Source organism: Cnephaeus nilssonii (genome assembly GCF_951640355.1).
Source record: "Cnephaeus nilssonii genome assembly, chromosome: 6".
NCBI classification, from domain to species: domain Eukaryota; kingdom Metazoa; phylum Chordata; class Mammalia; order Chiroptera; family Vespertilionidae; genus Cnephaeus; species Cnephaeus nilssonii.
In genome coordinates, this window is record NC_137077.1 from 58622804 (window position 1) to 58642905 (window position 20102).

Consider the following 20102-nt stretch of genomic DNA (forward strand, 5'->3'; position numbering starts at 1 on the left):
GCAGGTAGTCACATTTGGAGAGGATGCTTACATTCTGGAAATTAAGGGCACAGAAAAATAAAGATAAAAGCACATTGTGTCTGGATGATGAGTGCATTGGTGTCAACACTGTCAAAAACAGGTTAATTGTGGAAATGAATCTGATATAAAGTAGTGTCATGACTAAGTTTAGTTGAAAACTTATTGCTATAATGTATCTGTATACTGTAGACCAAACAACTGTTTAAGGACCATTTGAATATCTGAACCACTATGACAGTTGACATTTGCTATGGTGCAGGTTAGTGTGTGGTCCACTGTGCAGTGAAGGAGCAGTGAGGGGTGATGTCCTGGCCGCCCAATCATTGCTTATCGGGACAGGGTGGTGTGAATTATAATGAAACTACTGGTGAAGTTTCTACAGATTTTGTGGTAAGCATCATTGTGATGCACAATTGAGTTTGCTTCATCAAATAAAGCATTTAATTTCAACTGTGTTCTATATACACATAAAAATAAGTATTGTTAATTGGAAATAGTTAAAAGATACAACATCTCAGGCAAACTACCTTCATACGAGTAAGCATAACATGAGATGTGTCACTGGGCGTGTTTTTTTTTCTTAATTTGCATACTGTATATTTATTTTGAAACATGTTAGGCAGGATGCTTTTTAACTTGAAAACGTGTTCTTCAGAAACTGTTCTGTCACCAATACCACATAGAATATGAAGGAAAAGACAGTGTTAGGTAATCTTTAATTTGCAACAAGTCTTTTGGCCAAGAGGATCTATTATTAAACACCAGAGGCCTGGTGCACAAAAATTGTGCATGGGGGGAGGGGGCGGGGGAGTGAGGGGGGTGTCCCTCAGCCTGGCCTGCACCCTCTCACAGTCCGGGAGCCCTCAGGGATGTCTGACGGCTTAGGCCCGCTGTGGGGAGTGGGCCTAAGCTGGCAGTTGACATCCTTAGCGCTACCGTGGAGGTGAGAGAGGCTCCTGTCACTGCACTCACCAGTCGTGAGCCCAGCTTCTGGTGCAATGACCACCAGGGGGCAACTCCTGCATTGAGTGTCTGCCCCCTGGTGGTCAGCGTGCGTCATAGCGACTGGTCCTTCTGCCATTCGGTTGATTTACATATTAGCCTTTTATTATATAGGATTATATTGTGCTGTGACACATTTCATGTTATGATTATTCATATGAAGGTTTAAGGGGAAAATCTTACTTTTCCAAAAATGAGTTACATGGATGCCCCTTTATGTGTCATTGCCAGATTGTGGAGTCTGCACTTTAGCCCTCAGGCTTCCAGGAAAGGGTCCAAGTCTCTGCCCAAATGGGAACCTTCCCCCCACCCTCACCCCCACCCCCACCCCCCCATTCCTCCATCCCTTCCTTTTGTTAAGTGCAGCCCGGTTTTCAGGAGCCTGATGACTAATAGGATTGCCAGATTTCGCAGATAAAAATACAGGACACCCAGTTAAATTACTAGTACAGGGGGAACACAAATACTAAAAAACTATTTGTTTATCTCAAATTCGAACTTAACTGGACGTTCGGAATTTTAGACAACCCCTGCTTACTTTTTCTTTAAAACAATTTAACTTAAGACAAAACTTCCTAAATGGGAGGCAAAAAGTAACTTCTCTGGGCCAGCAGCAGACGTGGCTCAGGGCAGTCGACCTCCTCCCAAACTTGGCCTTTAAGAAAAAAAAGGCAACCCCCAAGTCCCGGCGCCTGCGCACTAAAGCGCGCCGCGCGGCCGCTTTCCCGCTGCTTTTGGGCGGAATGGAGCGCCTGGGCCACGCCGCGGGGTGGGGCACAAGTGGCTGCGCCCTCGCCGGATGGGAAACGAGGTGCCGGAAACTTGAAACCCCACAGAGTACAACGTGTCCACTTAGACGGCGGTGAGTGCCGCCATTTTCTTTGCGGGCAAGGACCGGGAGCAGTTAGGGGCCTCATTTTGTGCCGTTAAGCGGATGGGGGGGCACGGTCTGCGGCCTCAGCACTTTGGCGCGTGGAATTGGGGTCCCCGCTTTTGGGACTGACTTCTAGTGACACGTCGAGGCTTGCCCAGGTGGCGAGAGCGACGCCGCCTCGGTCCCGGATGTAAGATGGCGGCGCGGGGGCGGGGCCCGGGCGGTCACGTGCCGGGAGTCGAGCGCGAGCCTCCTTAAGGCATCTCTACGGTCCGCCCGGGCGCACTGGAGCCGCGGAGGGCGAGGCGGGCAGGTTCGCGCGGAGCCGCTGCGGTCCGCCCGGCCCGCTCCCAGATTTACGGGGTTTTGTTCCTTTATTCTCGCCTCCTGCCGAGGTGCACGGTATTACTCCGAGGGTGCTGGGGGCGTGGGCTGGGGACGTCCGGGCTGTGCCTGCGGTCCTCACCGCGGCGCCGCAGCGAGAAGCGCCCCGGGCGTCCCCCCGCGCGGAGAGGCGGCCGGGTGGCGGGTGTGGGCAGCGTGGTGCCGGAGGAGGGAGGGACCCGGCCGCCGCCCAGCCCCCACGGTCGGCTCGGGGCGGGAGGGGCGCGGGCGGCGCTGCCCGGAGACGTGGCGGGAGCGCGGCGGGACGGCCCGGAGCTCCCGGCGGGCGGAGCGCGGGAACGCCGCTGACGGCCTCGGGAACCGTCGGATCCCGTCGGCGTCGGCTACGTTCCGGCAGCCTCGTCCCTGCTTTTCGGTGGCTCTGGGGCGCTCCCCTCGGGGCCGGGGCGGGAGCTGCCCCCGCCGGGACCCCCGCACCTTTCCTGTGTCCCGGGCGGCCGGCTACGAGGCGGAGCCCGCCCCGCCCCACCGGTGATCCCGGGGCTGGGCGGGGAAGGGCTGGGCGCCCGACGGACGGCGGCGGAGAAGGACGAGGAGCGCCGCGCCGCCTCGCTGGCCAGCGGGTGCTGCCGCCTGGACACCATGGCCCTGGCTGAGGTAGTAGTTTGTGCTGTTGGTCGGGTTGTGACATTGCCCGCTGTGGAGATAACTGCGCAAGCTACTGCCTTGCTAGTGCTGGTGACGCTCAGCGCGCGGAGGACAATGGCCGGGGGTCCCCTTTGTTTTCCGGGCGCGGGGACCGCCCGGGAGCCCGGCGCCGGCCGCAGGGGACCGTTAGTTCCACTGGGTCCCGGCGGGGAGGGCGCGGGAGGGGGGACGGGCCGTTTTTAAACGGGGAAAGCCTCCGGGTTCGCTCTTTCGCTCTCGGAGTGGAATTGTAAGAGAAGGACGCACAACTTACCGCCCTCCAGTGTTTCAGCTCTTGCAGAAGTTGATGCTGGATTTAGTTTGTAACTTTTACTTCGTGCTTTAAGTTGGAACTGCCCTCTCCTGCAGAACCGGCACTGGGAGCAGAATAGTAGACCCATTAGTTATAAAGTTTATGCCTTAAAATATTTTAAGTCTGGCTTTTTGATATGTTCCCTCGGTAAATTTAAGAGTTTTTAAAATGTAATCCTGAAGCAGTCGGACGTTTCTATTTAAACTTTGTTTGCAACTCCTCGAATGAGAAGATTGAATTTATAGTTAAATGCACTATTGAGGTTTTTTTTAATGAGGCAAATAAATTCTTTCTACATTGTGCTGTGTGTGGTTTTTTTTAATTTTTTATTTATTTTTTTAGTTTGGGGGCTCAAATTCTGATGGTGTGGTGGGGTTTTTCAAGAAAACTTAAATTGGATAGCTAATGGAATTACTTCATATTTTAAATACCCCGAAGTCTGGGTGGAAAAGAAGATAATTGTATTTTTAAAATTTTAATTTCATGAGGTACATCAGTTGTAAATGTTAGTACTTCAACTGTTCTGGTTTTGATTTGTGCAAACTATAGGTCTGAATGTAATGGAATCACAAACAATTTTCTGTGGTTTAATTTTTGATGCTTAATTGAAAAAGCAGTTCTCGGCTAAGGATAAGGCACATTTAAGAAAAACTTTAAAAACCAGCAGAATCCTTTAATAGGAGTCTGATGCTTTTGTAATTCAAAAGTGATCTAATGAGTGTGCCTTGATTTGGTTTGCTTTAGCTTTGAGCCATAACCTTATCTATCTGATCTCATCTGGATGGTGCTGCCTCTTAGCTAAGAAGCTTTTATGCTGAATCTTAAAATGCAGGCAGTACTTGAATATTGGCTCTTTGAGCTTCCTTTTATTGATATAAAAGCAAAATAAATTCAGGACTTTATTAAGTGCCAGTTCTTTTAAATGATGGAAATCTTAGGGTGCTATTTCAAATAATAACATTCTAATTGTATTCTAATAACTTCCATTTTTAAAACATTCAGCCAATCAAGCTAATCTTACCTAACAGGTCATTGTCTTTCCCACTACACTGTTTAACATTTTATAAGCCAATCAGCAGTTGTTAATCTTTACCTCTGTATTAAAATTCCTCCAATAACTTCCTGAACTTCAACTGATCAATAGATAGGAAACTGTTAAACAGATAAAGTATAGTTTCTCCTCAGCTTTTAAAGTAAATTTCATCTAAAATTCTATTGCCCACATAGTAGGAACATTTTTGAATGTTACTTTTTAATAACTTCCATGTTATTCTAATTTGCTGAGTTGCAAAATACTTCCACAGCCAGCATGTTTTTAGTACCATAGTTCTATGTCTGCTTTAATCCCCAATCTTACAAATGTATCAGCCTTCCACTTTTACATTACTTCACACACTGGTGAAGATTACGTACTGAACACTTTTACTGTTGACAGTTTGCTATAAGAGGAATTTGTTTTATCAAAAGCATAGCTTTCCAATCTTGGTATTTCCAATATTTATTTGGCACAATTAACTTTTTCTGTAAAGACCAGTCATTTAAGTAATTTGTATCAGCAAAACACCACTAATATGAAAGAATACGGCAGTATTTTTGGGTGCCCTCAAGTACCAAAGGAAAGCTGAGTTACAGTAATGACATTTCAATGTCATCCTCAATTATTGGAAATATAGATGTTACTGTATATGGGACTCCTGGAAACTAGTCTTGGGGAACCTAGTTTTGCTTCAGTGCCCCAAAATGAGAGTTCCTGATTGTTAATCCTATATGTAAAAACATAAGTTTTTTAAATGTCCTTTTGGCAGGTAGGCAGGAGTGACCAGAAATGCACTCAGGACATACTGGTCTTGTGGAGTACCCCGAAAAGAATTCTTACCATAGGAACCTGACAGCAGAGTTGAGCTGTTGGGAACAAGGGACCAAGAAAGCTGTGAGGTTTTTTCATAACTACATTCTCTTCACCAATGGTACATTACACCCCACTTCTTCCGTAGTGAAGAAACCTGACAAGGTATTGTTACTTTACTTTCCCCATTGAATATTCCTCTCTAATTTCTGCAATAAAAGGGAAATAGGACAATTGTCTTCCAAAGTGAGTTAGGACAGACCTGATCTGGGTGGCTGAAATGGTTGAGCATCATCCCCTGCACCAAAAGGTTGCAGGTTCAATTCCTGGTTGGTACGTGCCCAGGTTGTGGGTTCAGTCCCCACTGGGAGGCAGCCAATAGATCTTTTGTACATGGATGTTTCTCCCTCTCCCTCTCTAAAATCAATAAAAACGTATTAACCCTTTGCACTCGCTTTTTTCTCGATTCCTGCTACCGATGCTAACCGTGTCGAGTCACACTAGACATCCAAGTGCAAAAGGTTAAAAATGAGGACAGGTTGGTAATACATATCTATTGTCATAAAGTCTAAAAAGCCATAGGTGCCATTTGTAGATAATTACGGCAAAAATATTAAAGTTATTTGAATGATTTTAATCAGTTCATTAAGTGTTCTTTTATAGGTTACTAGTGGCCCAGTGCACGAAATTCATGCATGGGTGGGGAGGTTCCCTTAGCCCAGCCTGTACCTTCTCCAATCAGGGACCCCTTGGAGGATGTCCGACCCCTATGGGATCGGGCCTAAACCGGCGGTTGGACATCCCTCTTGCAATCTGGGACCGCTGGCTCCTAACCGCTCACCTTCCTGCCTGCCTGATTGCCCCTAACTGCCTCTGCCTGCCAGCCTGATTTTGCCCCCAACTGCCTCTGCCTGCCTGATCACCCCTAACTGCCCTCCCTTGCCCGCCTGATCTCGCTCCCAACGGCCCTCCCCTGCTGGCCTGACCTTGCCCCCAATGGTCCTCCCCTGACAGCCTGATTGACCCTAACTGCCTTCCCCTGCTGGCCTGATCTTGCCCCCAACTGTCCTTCCTGCCGACCTGATTGCCCCTAATGGCCTCTGCCTTGTCCTCCACCACCATGGCTTTGTCTGGAAAGAAGTCGGACGTCCGGAAGATAGCCGGTCGGCCTGGTCTAATTAGCATATTACCCTTTTAGTAGTATAGATAGATTATATAGGATGGGATTGCTTAAAGGGGTAGGGAAAGCCTTTTTCATCAGGAGGAGATGCTCTTGGCAGACAAAAATACATAATCCTTATATCTGGACTGATAGCCAGCCATATGCACTATACTGCCACCGGTCATTAAAAAATTGAAACGCTTTCTTACACCTTACACCAAACAGCTGTTGCCCTTAAAACCCCTCCTCAGCCCCCACCTTAGGTTCTGCCTTCACAGTTCACCCAGATTAGGTTCGGATTGGTTGGTTTCTATGCCAGCATCAAAAGCTCCGCCTCCTAGGCAGCCATTGGCTCCTTGCACTTCACCCAGATTTGGTTCTGATTGGTCAGTTTCTATGCCAGTCAGCGTCAAAAGCTCCACCTCCTAGGCAGCCATTGGCTCCTCGCAGTTCACCCAGATTTGGTTCTGATTGGTCGGTTTCTATGCCAGTCAGCATCAAAAGCTCCACCTCCTAGGCAGCCATTGGCTCCTCGCAGTTCACCCAGATTTGGTTCTGATTGGTTGATTTCTATGCCAGTCAGCGTCTCTGGGCCTACCAACAGGCCTGATCAGAGAGGCGGGGCTGATCAGCAGCCCCAGCGGAGGCCTGAAAGAAAAAGAGGTGCGGCTGCTGGCCAGCCCTGAGAGAAACAGAGAGGCAAGGACTGATCAACAGCTGACACAGAGGCTATGGATCAGACCCTGCTTCTCTCTCCAGGCCTCTCCGGGCTTGATCCACAGTCCCCTCGGCAGTCAGTGCTGGGTTGTGCAGCGGCGGGCAGTCAGTGCTGGGTCGCCATGGCAACCCAGCACTGACTTCCGGTCGGTTGAGCCTTCGGTCCTTTTGGATGTTACGGACCTTGGTTTTTTTTATATATTAGGATTACTATTAGGCTGTATGGGAAAAAATAATTGTATGGTTAGGTCACTGCCCCAAAGGAACACACAGGAAAGGTGTTAACATGAAGTGTAAGAATCAAAATGAGGCGTATAAGAAAAACAGTGACCTACTTTACCTTTGAGACCTGGCAGAAAAAAAGTGGGTGGAAGCTGAGGGGAAAGAAGTATGGAGCACTTAGATCATGTAGCTTAGAAAGGTATCTTGGTTATGTTTATAGTAACCTCCAGTAGTCATTCTAAAAGTGGAATTGATATCTTGGAGCTGAGCAATACAATTGTAATTGATAGTGATACTCTGGGTGGTTTACATTTTAAATTTGCCATATGTGCTACTAATATGCTGGGGTATTAACTGAATTTGTTTAACACAAATACTACTAGTCCCCACAAGGAATATAGTGTGCTTTCATATCTCAAGTTGAGAGTTTTTATTTTATTTTGGTTAATTTTTCATTTTTAGTTATGTTCAAAGTGGTATGAAACACATAATTTAGATCATATAATTGTAGTTGGTTACTCAACCAGGGAGCAGTTGAGAAAATTTTAATTTATATCAGAAAATAGCATTACAAATGCATGATCTAAATTGCCAATGTCTGTGGACACATTTTAGTCCCTAATTTACTTGATTTTTCTGTGACATTTGACACTATATGGTCTTCTGAGAAACTCTGACCTCCATGATAAAACACTCTTAATTATATTATAATGGAACTAATGGAATTTGAAACCTGACTAAAAGCAAATGATGCATTTTCAGAAAGTGTTGTTTGAGGTTGGAGAAGGAAAAAGAACTAGGAACATATCCTTTAAAATCAATACAAGACATATCTTAGTTTTATAGTTTTAATATAATTAAAAGACAAAATGTGTACTGCTGGGTATCAGTGGTGCAGCTTAAAGGATCTTACTGACAACTTGAGAGCCAGAAATCTGTATAGGAATACATTAAATCACCGCAGGGTGCAATTAACAAAATCTACACTGGGAAATTCCATAGAATAAATGACCTGATCTTTTAATTTTTTTATTTTTATTGATTTCAGAGAGGAAGGGGGAGAGAGAGAGAGAGAGAGAGAGAGAGAGAGAGAGAGAGAGAGAGAGAGAGAGAGAAACATCAATGATGAGAGAGAATCATTGATCAGCTGCCTCCTGCACACTCCCTACTGGGGATCGAGCCTGTAACCGAGCATGTGCCCTTGACCAGAATCGAACTCCATACACTTCAGTCTGCAGTCTGATGCTCTCTTCATTGAGCCAAACCAGCCAGGGCTGACCAGATCTTAAAAATGAAAGAAAAAAAAAAAAGTGAAGGAACCTATAGATTAAAATAATTGTTTTTGAAATTACACTTCTAGTAGTAATTCATTGTGGCTCTCATTTATGTTGAACAACATGAGTTTGAATTATGGGGTCCACTTTTACACAGATTTTGTTTTCAATATACAGTCAACCCTCTGTATTCCCAAGTTTCCATCCATGGTTTCAACCAACTGTGGATGAAGATAGTATTTTCTGTCCACCATTGGGAATTCTCAGATGGGAGAGCAGACTGTATGCATTGATCTTCACCATTTTTATATAGGGAACTTGAACATCCACAATTTTGGGATCTGGACACTGAGGGACAACTGCAGTTAAATTTGGGGGGAGTCAAAAGTTACACAAGGATTTTGGACTGGGGAGTCAGACCCCTAACCCCATGTTTAGAGGTTAACTATACATACAACATAGGAAATACATAATTATTAGTGTCACATTAAAACCAAGAAGATTCTTGCCCGCCCAGCATGGTTCAGTGGTTGAACATCGGCCTATGAACTAAAAGGTCACCGTTCCATTCCCGGTAAGGACACATACCCGGGTTGCAGGTTCGATTCCCAGTTTGGGGTGTGCAGGAGGCAGCCGATATATGATTCTCTCTCATCATTGATGTTGCTGTCTTTTCCTCTCCCTTTCAGAAATCAATTAAAAACAACTTCTATGTACTTTATTCTCTGATGATTCTCTTTTAGTCCTTCTGTATCCACACATGTTTTTCTTTATAGTTTAAGTAAAAACCTTTGTGAATTAAGGAGCATATCTTCAAATGTTCCATTTAAAAAGATGACTGGTGTCAATATCTGATTCCTTCATACTCATAACTGATACCTCTCTGGAGAGCTCCTGAGATGTTTTGGGCTACAATTATTACTGGTGGGCCACTAGAGATTTCCAACCTTACTTCCATATCTTTTTCCTTCCTAGCTCACCCATTATGACTCTCATTTTTGTCAGTCCTTCATCTTATAAGCTCAGGTATCACCTTGTATAAACAATCCTTTCTGTTTTGCCTTTTCATTTTTAAATTGCTGTATAGCCCTAACCGGTTTGGCTCAGTGGATAAAGCATCGGCCTGCGGACTGAAGGGTTCCAGGTTCAATTCCAGTCAAGGGCATGTACCTTGGTTGCGGGCACATCCCCAGTAGGAGGTGTGCAGGAGGCAGCTGATAGATGTTTCTCTCTCATCGATGTTTCTAACTATCCCTCTCCCTTCCTCTCTGTAAAAAAAATTAATAAAAATAAATTGCGGTATAATTGATGTATAACATTATAGTATATTAATTTCAGTTGTACAACTTAATGATTTGATATTTGTATATATTGCTAAATCACTATAAGTCTAGTCAACATCTGTCACCATACATAGTTACAAAATATTTTTTCTTGTGAAAGAAAAAGCTTTTAAGATTGACTCCCTTGGCAACTTTCAAGTATGCAACACAGTATTATTAACTATAGCCTTCCTGCTGTAACTTAAACCCCCATGACTTATTTATTCTATAACTGGAAGTTTGTACTTTTTGACCCCCTTCACTCATTTTATACCCCTCCCACCCACTCCCATCCAACTCTGTCTGGCAACCACCAGTCTGTTCTCTGTATCTTTGAACTCTGGTATTTTGTTGTAAGGTTCCACATATATGTGAAATTGTAGGGTATTTGTTTTTCTCTGACTTATTTCACTTAGCCTAATGCCTTTATCTATGTTGTTGTAAATGGCGATATTTAATTCTTTTCATGGCTTAATATTCATATATATATATATATATGTGTGTGTGTGTGTGTGTGTGTGTGTGTGTGTGTGTGTGTATGTATATGTATATGTATACATATCACATTTTTAAATCCATTCATTCATGGATAGACACTTAGGTAGTTTCCATATCTTGACTATTGTAAATAGTGCTGCAATGAGCATGGGCATATGGGGGTACATATATCCTTTAGAGTTAGTGTTTTCATTTTCTTAAAATGGACTTAAAGGGGCTTAGCAGTCAATTGCAATGTGCAGAATTTGTTTGGGTTCCAATTTAATCAAAGGCAACTGCAAAAATATATATGAGGCCACTAGAGTAATTTAAATACTGACTGAATATTTGAAGTTATATAATTGTTAATTTTTGATAATGGTTTTGTAGTTACTTAAAAATAACTAAAGAATTTATTAATGAAAGGATATAATGTATAGAATTTGCTTCATACTTCAAAATAATCCATAAGGTGGAGGGGGCATGTACACGGGTGGAAGTATACATGAAAGAAGATTGCCCTTGTGTTGGTATTTGTTGAACCTGGGTGATGGATAAATGGAGTTTCTTTATACTATTCTACTTTTGTATATGTTTGGAATGTTCCATAATAAAAACTAAAAAAACAATAAGCAACAGTCAGACAAAACAAGAGAAAGAATCCTGTGATTGAGAGAGAACCCACACAAAACCACACAAATATTAATAGGACATGGACATCTTCTATTTTAACCCTGGGACTTGCAGATCTTAGAGGAATGGCGAACCTATGACACGCGTGTCAGCACTGACACGCGTAGCCATTTCTGATGACACGCGGCTGCTGAGGCGGCCGCATGCCGAGGATGAAACATTTGCTGCTCCTGAGGATGAAACATTTGCGAAATAATGTTTTTTCCTCAAAGTGACACACTACCCGAGTTATGCTCAGTTTTTTGGCGAAGTTTGACACACCAAGCTCAAAAGGTTGCCCATCACTGGTATAGATGTTTCAACTACTAGTAACTCTAGTATCCTCTGATGACTATCCATGGACCCTGTGAAGTTCATTATGTTTGAATTGACTAAATATTCCATAAACTTCCTGATTCTACATTATGACCCCTCCCTTGTTCATTGAGTTTTTTGTTATTTTAGGGAATTAAAGCCACCATTTCCAAGGTTAGGAATTCCCCAATAGTTAAATCAGACCATAAACAGGGATTGAAGAAGCAGAAAGGCCCTCCACTACTACCAGGAAATCACATACCTAGAAAAAACACGTTATCCCAAAAGTTAGTGTGCAAGTTCCAAAATGACCTCTTGGAATTTGATCTGATGTCTGTCTTTTTCCCTTATCATGTCCCTCTTTTTTCTTTTTTATCCATTAGTAGAATAATTTTTGTGTCTTTTTATGTGACTGTGGTAAAAATAATATCCCCCTTCTCCAAAAGTCATGCTCAGTTGGATGTCTAAAAGTTGTGATGAGATGTTAGATCTTTTGTATTTTTTTCATGTAAGAAAAGGTAAGCAAGAAAAATATGGTGGTGGTCTTATAGGTAGGTACATATGTGGTTTGTGCACTGAAAACTGTTGGAAAAGTTAAGATGATTAAATGCATAGTCAAGCTAGGCTAAGTGGAAAATCATGCTGGGGGATAGATGGAGTTTTAAAGTGCTAAGAAAATGATTTAATGAAACGGAGGCCATAAAATTTCTAGAAAGGATATAGACTGATTTCTTCTAGAATTTTAGGAGCTCTGGGAATAGGAAAACCATAACAACAAGAACAAGAAGAATTCAACTTGAACACCAGAGCTGCACCCTTGGATGAACTTGGGGAAAGGGGTGGGTTTTCTGGAAAAAAAAAAGAAAAAAAAGAATCTGGGATCATTCACACAGTCATTTTTTTAAAAAAATATGTTTTTATTGACTTTTAGAGAAGAAGGAAGAGAAAGAAACATTGATGATGAGAAACATGGATCGGCTACCTCCTGTACGCCTCCTACTAGAGATCAAGCCTGCAACGTGGGCATGTGCCCTGACTGGGAATTGAACCAGTAACCTCTTGGTGCATGGGTTGATGCTCAACCATGGAGCCACAGTGGCCGGGCTTACTCAATCTTTTTTTATTTTTATTTTTATTTTTTTATTGATTTCAGAGAGGAAAGGAGAGGGAGAGAGAGGTAGAAACATCAATGATCAGAGAGAATCATTGATTGGCTGCCTCCTGCATGACCCACACTGGAGATTGAGCCCGCAACCCAGGCATATGCCCTGACTAGGAATTGAACCATGACCTCCTGGTTCATAGGTCAATGCTCAAGCACTGAGCCACACCGGCCAGGCTCAATCATTTTTTAAACTATTGTTAATTTGTGTATTTATTAGATATCAAGATGAAAAGGAGCTTTTCTATTTGAGGAACTAGGCATCTATACTAATAATAGAGAAATATGCAAATTTTCCATTACAGTGTCACGTCACGACCGGATCAGCAGGTTGCGTCCCTGCCCTCTGCTCAGGCAGCTGCAAGGCCCGGGATAGGATAGGATACGATAGGAGGGGATAAGAAAGGAGAGGGAGAGGAAGGCAGGTCTGCATGCAGACAGGCTGAGAGGAGAAACAGAAACACAGAAAGGGAACAAGAAAAAGACGCAGGAATGGAAAAGGGAAGGAAACATGGGGCCGCATGCGGGAGGGGGTTGCGACTGCGGCAGGTTGGGGGAGCAGGTGGGGCGGTGGCCCCCAGTGCGGGCCATTGGTGGGGAGGCGCCCACGGTCCAGGACGGAGTGGTGGACGGTCCAAGGCCTGGGCAGAGGCGCTCCTGTTTCGTGACAGGAGCAGCAGCGCCTGGGCTGCACGGGCCTTGCCACCCTCGCTGGGCCGAGCATCCCGGGCAGGGAATGGGAGCAGGATGGCGGCGGGGAGGCAAGGGAAGGGGGGGCAGTGAACACCTGGCCGAGGCTGAGCCCTGGGTTGGGGGTTAACACCCCCACTTCCCCCCGAACAGAAGCTTTAAGAAGGAAGGGAAGGAGGGAAGAACTTCTAGAAAGGAGTCAGTAGAGAACAGAGTTAAAGAAGGAAAGAGGATGTATGAGTGAACTGTAAGAGCTATAATGAAAATAAAGTATAGTTGTGTACTGGGGACAGATTTTAAAAGTAGGAGTCAGAAAAGAAAAAAGATAAATGATAGTGAATAATTAGGCAGGTAGATAGATAGATATTAAAACAGTGGAAGTAAGTAGAGAAGAATGTATGGGAAAGGTAGGATGAGAGAGAAAGAGGGAGGGAAGAAAAGTTTTAAAGGGGAGCCAGTAGAGCTTAAAAGGAGAATGGGAAGAAGGAAGAAATGGGGGAGGGAGCAAAGCAGGTCCGAGGGAGGAAGTGAAGAAAAAATTAAGGTGGGAAGGAAGGAAAAGGGGAGGGAGGGAGGAGGTAAAGATAAAGGAAAGAAGGAATGTGGGGAGGGAGGGAGGGTAGGAGAAAGATGGGAAGAAGGATGATGGAACAGAATTAGGAAATAAGGAGGAAAGAAAAGTTTACAAATGATGAGTCAGTAGGAAAAAGTGTTACATAAAGGAGAGAGAAAAATTGTGTGACAGGGAGAAGCCAATAAGGAAGTCAAATACAATTGTGTGTGAAGGGGACAAGATTTAAAAAAAAAAGTTAATATTGGCGACCAGGCTGACAGGGGAGGGCAGTTAGGGGGATCAGGCAGGCAGAGTGGTTAGGGCAGGCAGGCAGGTGAGTGGTTAGGAGCCATAGGTCTCTGAGGACTTCCGGATTGGAGAGGGTACAGGTCGGGGTGAGAGGTATAGACAAAGAGGCTGCAATATGGTTATGGACTAGATTATGAGAAATGTACAAGAGCAAGGAGTTTTGACTATTTTTAAAAATTGAGATATAATTGATATATAACATAAAAGTTTCAGGTATACAGTATAATGATTCCATATATGTATGTACATATTGCAAAGTGATAACCACAATAAGTCCAGTTAACAGTCACCGCCACACATTGTTACAGTTTTTTCAGTTTGTTCTAGGTATCTGTGAATTTGTGTTTTTTGTTGTTTTATTTTTTAGATTCCACATGTGAAAACATACAGTATTTTTTTCACTTAGCAAAATGCACTCAGGTTCCATCCATGTTGTTGCAAGTGGCAAGTTTGTTCTTTCTTATGGCTAATATTCCTGTATCACACTTTCTTTATCCAGTCATTCATCAGTGGACTCTGGTTGCTTCCATATCTTGGTTATTGTAAATAATGCTACAGTGAACTGTGGAGTTGGGGGGGGGGAGGGGTTTGCATATATATATATATATATATATATATATATATATATATATATATATTTTAGTTAGTGTTTTCATTTCCTTCCAATAAATACCCAGAAGTGGAATTTCTGGATCATGTGGTAGTTCTATTTTTAATTTTTGAGGAACCTTCATACTATTTTCAGTAGTGGCTGCACCAGTTTACATGCCAACCAACAGTACAGGAGGGTTTCCTTTTCTTCACATCCTCAATGACACTTATTTCTTGTCTTTTGTATAATAGCCATTGTAACAGGTGTGAGATGATACCTCATTGTGGTTTTGCTTTGCATTTCTCTGATGATTAGTGATGTTGACTGGCTTTTCATGTACCTGGCCATCTGTATGTCTTCTTTTGGAAAATATCTATTTGGATCCTTGGCCTATTTTAAAGTTTAATTGTTTGGGGTGTTTTTTGTTTTTTGTTTTTTGTTTTACTATTGAATTGGGTGAGTTCTTTACATATTTTGGATGTTAACCTCTAATTAGATATGTAATTTGCAAATATCTTCTATTCAGTTGTTTGCCTTTATGACTATAAGAATAAGAAATATTTTTATGGCTTTGAGGAGAGAAGTGTTATACAGGGAAAAAGAAAATTGCACATACAAAACTTGAGGGAGGTGTGGTAGGGGAAGAAGGGTTGTTTATTATGAGGAAGTGAGAATGTTGGTAGGAGGGTAGAGGAAAAATGAGAGGGATTATGGAGATTTGAGATTGAAAATATAAAAGAGATAATTGATAGGACAAGGTCCTGTGTTATTATAGTATCTATTTTACATGGAAAATCTATCTATTAAAAGCATCCTAGAGGTACGTTTGTTGTTCTATCTATGGTAACTATCTAAAAACATATTTGAAAGTGCTTCAGAACAGGGATCTACAAATGTTTTCTGTAAAGGGCCAGATAGTAACTATTTTTAGGCTTTATGGGTCACATATGATCCCTATTGCATGTGCTATTTGTGCTCCTCCTTCTTCCTCTTTAAAAACATAAAATCATTCTCAGCTCATGAGCCATTAAAAATCAGACCACAGGCCAGATTTGACCTGCAGGCTATAGTTTGCTTTAGAACATAACTTTCCTGATGAAACATTGTGTCTCTCTCCCATCTCTGTCCCAATAACTAAAGAAAAAAAAACCCACAGGTCTTTCTTGGAGAATAAATAGTTGGAATAATTTAGTATTTTTGAATGTCTGTGACCCCTGACCTACTTTTGACCATCATCACTCAGATATGTGACTATAACTGCGAAGCATGGTTTCAACGACAGTCCTAAAGCCATCTTTTGTATCCTTTCTTTTTCCTTTTTTCCAACTGGTAATTTAAAAACACATCTGCCAATTATTTGGCACTTATAAAAAATAGTCTGTGTTTCTTTCTCTTGAACCTACTAGTAAGCAGTGTTTGTAACTGCCTCAATAAATAGAATGTGACGGAAATGACACTTGTGTGACTTCTTTAGGGTCATAAAAGGTGATAGAGCTTCTGCCTTCCTCTCTTCCTCTCTCTTGTGACATATCTTTTTGGAGCCCTGAGCTGCCATGCAAGAACAGCTACCATGAAGCTTCCATGGTGTAAAGACCAGGGGAGATCACACAGAGATAGGAAGAGATGTCTCAGGAACCCCAGCTGTGCCTGCCCACAGCTATTTAAGTCTTCCCAGACCAGGTGCCATACATATGAAAGATCAAGCTTTCAGATGATTCTAGCACCAGCTACCATCTGGCTTCAACCTCATTAAAACCCAAGAAAGAACCATCTAGCTAACTTTAGTCAAGCCTCAGAACTATGAGAGATAATAAAATGGTGGTTGTTTTAAGCCAAAGTTTCAGGGTGATTTGTTACATAGCAATAGATAACCAGAACTGCTTTTGGGACCTGGAAATGGAATATTACTATAACAAAACCTAAAACATATGTCAGTGACTTTGGAACTGAGCTACAGGCATACGTTGGAAGGGCCTTGAAGATATTAGTAGCACAAGTCTGATAGCTCTTGAGGTTGTCAGTAGGGCTTAAAGGAAAGTGAGGGAAAAGTTATTAAAGCTGAAGGAAATGCCCTTGTTAGTAAAACTGTTGCCTGTGATAATATAGAAATAGAAAATATACCTAGTGGATCAGCCTGAAGATTTTTCAGGGTAATGGGTAAAAGATGCGTCTGGTTTATCATAGCCATCCTCCTATATAATAAAAGCCTAATATGCAAATTGTCCTCTTGACTGGGAGTTCAACCAGAAGTTTGACCACTCACTATGATGTGCACTGACCACCAGGAGGCGGCGCGGAACATGGCGGGCATCGGTGATGTGCTGCCAGTGCCAATGGGCCCCGAGGAGAGAGGAACTGCGGCAGGATGGTGGAGCAGGTGAGCAGGTGGTGCCAGGCCAAGGCGGGTGTGAGCAGGGGCCCAATTGCCCCACCGATTGCCCTGCAGACAGCGACCAGCGGTGGCTCTGACACTTCCATTACAGAGAAAGGGCAAATAGCAATATTAAAATATTTCTTCTAATTATTTTCCTTTCAATGTGCATGAATTCATGCACCGGGCTACTAGTATATCACAAAAATTTCTTTAGAAGGAATTAATCAGTTTTGAAACACAATTTAGAGAAAATATAGAGGAGTCAGGACTTGCTGGGTTAGCAAATAAAATCTTTTTTTGGTGATCAGTCTCTCCCAGCAAAATATTCCCAAAGTAAAAAAAGGCCTCAAGACAAAAGTCAAATTCAGGGCCCTATCACAAAACCTTCTTAGGGTAAACACAAAACTAACGATATAGACCCCAGAAAGATTTAGGGTGGTTCTTTCTGAATCCTTGCAAACAGACAAAAGCTTAAGGATCCTTTCTGTTCAACAATAGGAATTCTAAGACTAATAAAGGCATTGATCCACAGCAGCTTTACAGGGAGTCCCAGGTAGACAAGACATGATGTGACTTTTGTCTAATGAAGTAAAGAGATCAATAAGGTAGGAAAACAAAGCTTTTAAGAAAATTATACATTTAAAAATAATATAAGGAAAGAGGTAGCTTCAGAATGAAAGCTTTTAGACCCTGAAACTTCCACAGGCAGGAAGTAGGCTCATCAAACCATTGAACTTAAAATATGGACTATACTAGTGACCCGGTGAGTGAAATCGAGCAGCCCCACCAACCAGCATGTGCCCCGCCCGCCACCCCGCCTTGTCACCCTAACCTTTCCACCCAGAGCTCGAGTGCGCCTGGCCCCGCCCCCGCCCCTTCTGGCCTTCTCTGGCCGCTTCAAGCCCCGCCCTCGGTCCCGCCTCCTTCAGGCACCTCCTGCTTCTGCCTTATCTCTGGAGCAACACAGCGGCTCCACCCTGTCATGGTACCAGAGGAGAGCGTGGAAGCCTCCTGCCTGCTGCGGAGTTTCCAGCGCCGCTTCCTGGTGGCGTGCGCACTGCGCTCCTTCCCCTGGCAGGTGGGCGGTGGGCGCGCTGAGTGCAAGCAGTGAGTGGCGAAGGACTGGTGAGGGGGTGCTATGGGCTCTCACCCCCACTCTCCCTGCCTTGAGATGGTCCCACCTCCTCCGGCTGCCTCCCCGCTTCCACCCTGTCTCCAGAGCAACGCGGCGGCTTTGCCCCATCATGGCACTGGAGGAGAGCATGGAAGCCTTGCACCTGCTGCAGAGTTTTGAGTGCCGCTTCCTGGTGGCGTGCACACCATGCTCCTTCCCCTCGCAGGTGGGCGGCGGGTGTGCTGAGTGCGAGCGGTGGGTGGCGAAGGACTGGTGAGGGGGTGCTACGGGCTCTCACCCCTGCCCTCCCTGCCACGGTATGGTCCTGCCTCCTCCGGATGCCTCCCCACTTCTGCAACGCGGCGGCTCTGCCCTGCTGCGCACGAAGCCTCCTGCTGAACGGTCATTACAGCGTGAGGGCGTCACGACCATTAGCATATTAGCTCTTTATTATATAGGATTTTATGGAATAGGAAGGATAACTCAGAGGATGGAGCCAAGAGCTGAGAAGAATCACTGCAGGCAGTAGAGGTGAATCCAGTCGAGCAATTGGCAGCATGTACCCAGGTGGATTTGCTATGGACCAGAGATTGCTACATGCCTTTTGCTTTCTCCCTTTTTGAATGAGAGCTGTAGTAGTTATTCTATGCCTACCCCACCATGTTTATTGGGTGTGTGTGGGACAGATAATTTGTCTTTAGTTTACAGGTTTTTAGACTAAGAGGAATGGTACTTTTTCTCTAGGGGAAGGTACTTTTCTCATTGCTTTTCTTTCTTCCTTTAAAAAAAACTTTAAAACACATAATAAAACAAGATATGTTTGAATAACTATAAATAAGCACGAAGATTCTCTTTCCTTCTAAATCTTATATGTTTGTATATGTTAAGTACCTAATATAGGACCTAGTTGTATAATTAGCTTTTTGGTAAATGTTAGTTTCTTTTATCATTATCTTTACCCATGTTTTCCAGTGCTCCTATGCTGACTTCTAGTTCATCATGGCTCTCTACCTCTACAACCTCTTGCCCCTCTTAACCCCAGGCCTCTCTCTATATGCTCCAGATATTTTCTGGACTTTTATTATATCTAAACTCTGAACTTTCTGACCTTACCTTTATAAAAATTTAGAGTGACTAGATAGTTAATATGAATAATGCTAGTGTTAACATAAAAATTTCACTTGAATGACAGTGGGAGCAACCTTCAGTGTTTACCCTGTGGAGTAAGCAGAAATTCATCACTTTTATAGGCCCCTTGAATCTATTTTTGGCAAGGACCCTTATGTTGATACTCAAGTCATGATATTCTTGTTCCTTTCTAATGGAGAGTTGCCATTTTTAAGGGATATAATATAGTATAGAAAAGGTATTCTTTAAGAAGAGGAGGAAGAAGAAAAAGGTAGAGATAAAAATTATGAACAAGTGTATAGCTATCAACAAGTGAATCTAAAAATCAAGTGAATAACAAATCTGAGGAACAGAATAAACTGGTGAATATAATAGAATCAGGGGCATAGAAAGGGAGTGGACTGATAATTCTTGGGGAGAAAGGGGTGTGGGATGTGGGAAGAGACTGGACAAAAATCATAAACCTATGGATGAGGACAGGGGCGGGGGGTAAGGGCAGAGGGTGGGGTGGGAACCAGGTGGAGGGGAGCTATGGGGGGGGGGGGAAAGAGGAACATCTGTAATAATCTGAACAATAAAGATTTATTTTAAAAAAATAATAGCATCTTTCCATAAACTAAAAGCTTGCAAAGCCTTAGTGTAAAAAGAAACCATCTAACTTTAAGAATGAATTTATTACTGTTATTAGTGGAAGTGGGGTTGTTGGGGTACCACTGGAATAAGCATTTCTGGAGGCCTCCACGACAGGATGAGATATGCTGGAAAGCTTTATTTCCATGGAATTACTTCCCTTCAATAGAAGCAGAATCAGAGTCCAGAGTTTCCTTTCCATGTTGGAGCTGCATCTGGTACATCATCAGGCTAGCTGCAGTCCATTAGTTCATTGTGTGTGGGGTCCATACGGCCTTGGGCCATGTGGGTGAATGCAAGG

General features: G+C 43.5%; 1 long non-coding RNA gene across 1 annotated transcript in view; it reads left to right on the forward strand.

The window, feature by feature from the left end:
• Positions 1-1783: 1783 nt before the first annotated feature.
• LOC307102368 overlaps positions 1784-20102 on the forward strand; it is a 92236-nt gene continuing 73917 nt past the window's right edge. Inside the window, exon 1 of the long non-coding RNA XR_013813731.1 lies at positions 1784-1885. This is a non-coding gene — a long non-coding RNA (uncharacterized lncRNA). The remainder of the gene's footprint in view (positions 1886-20102) is intronic.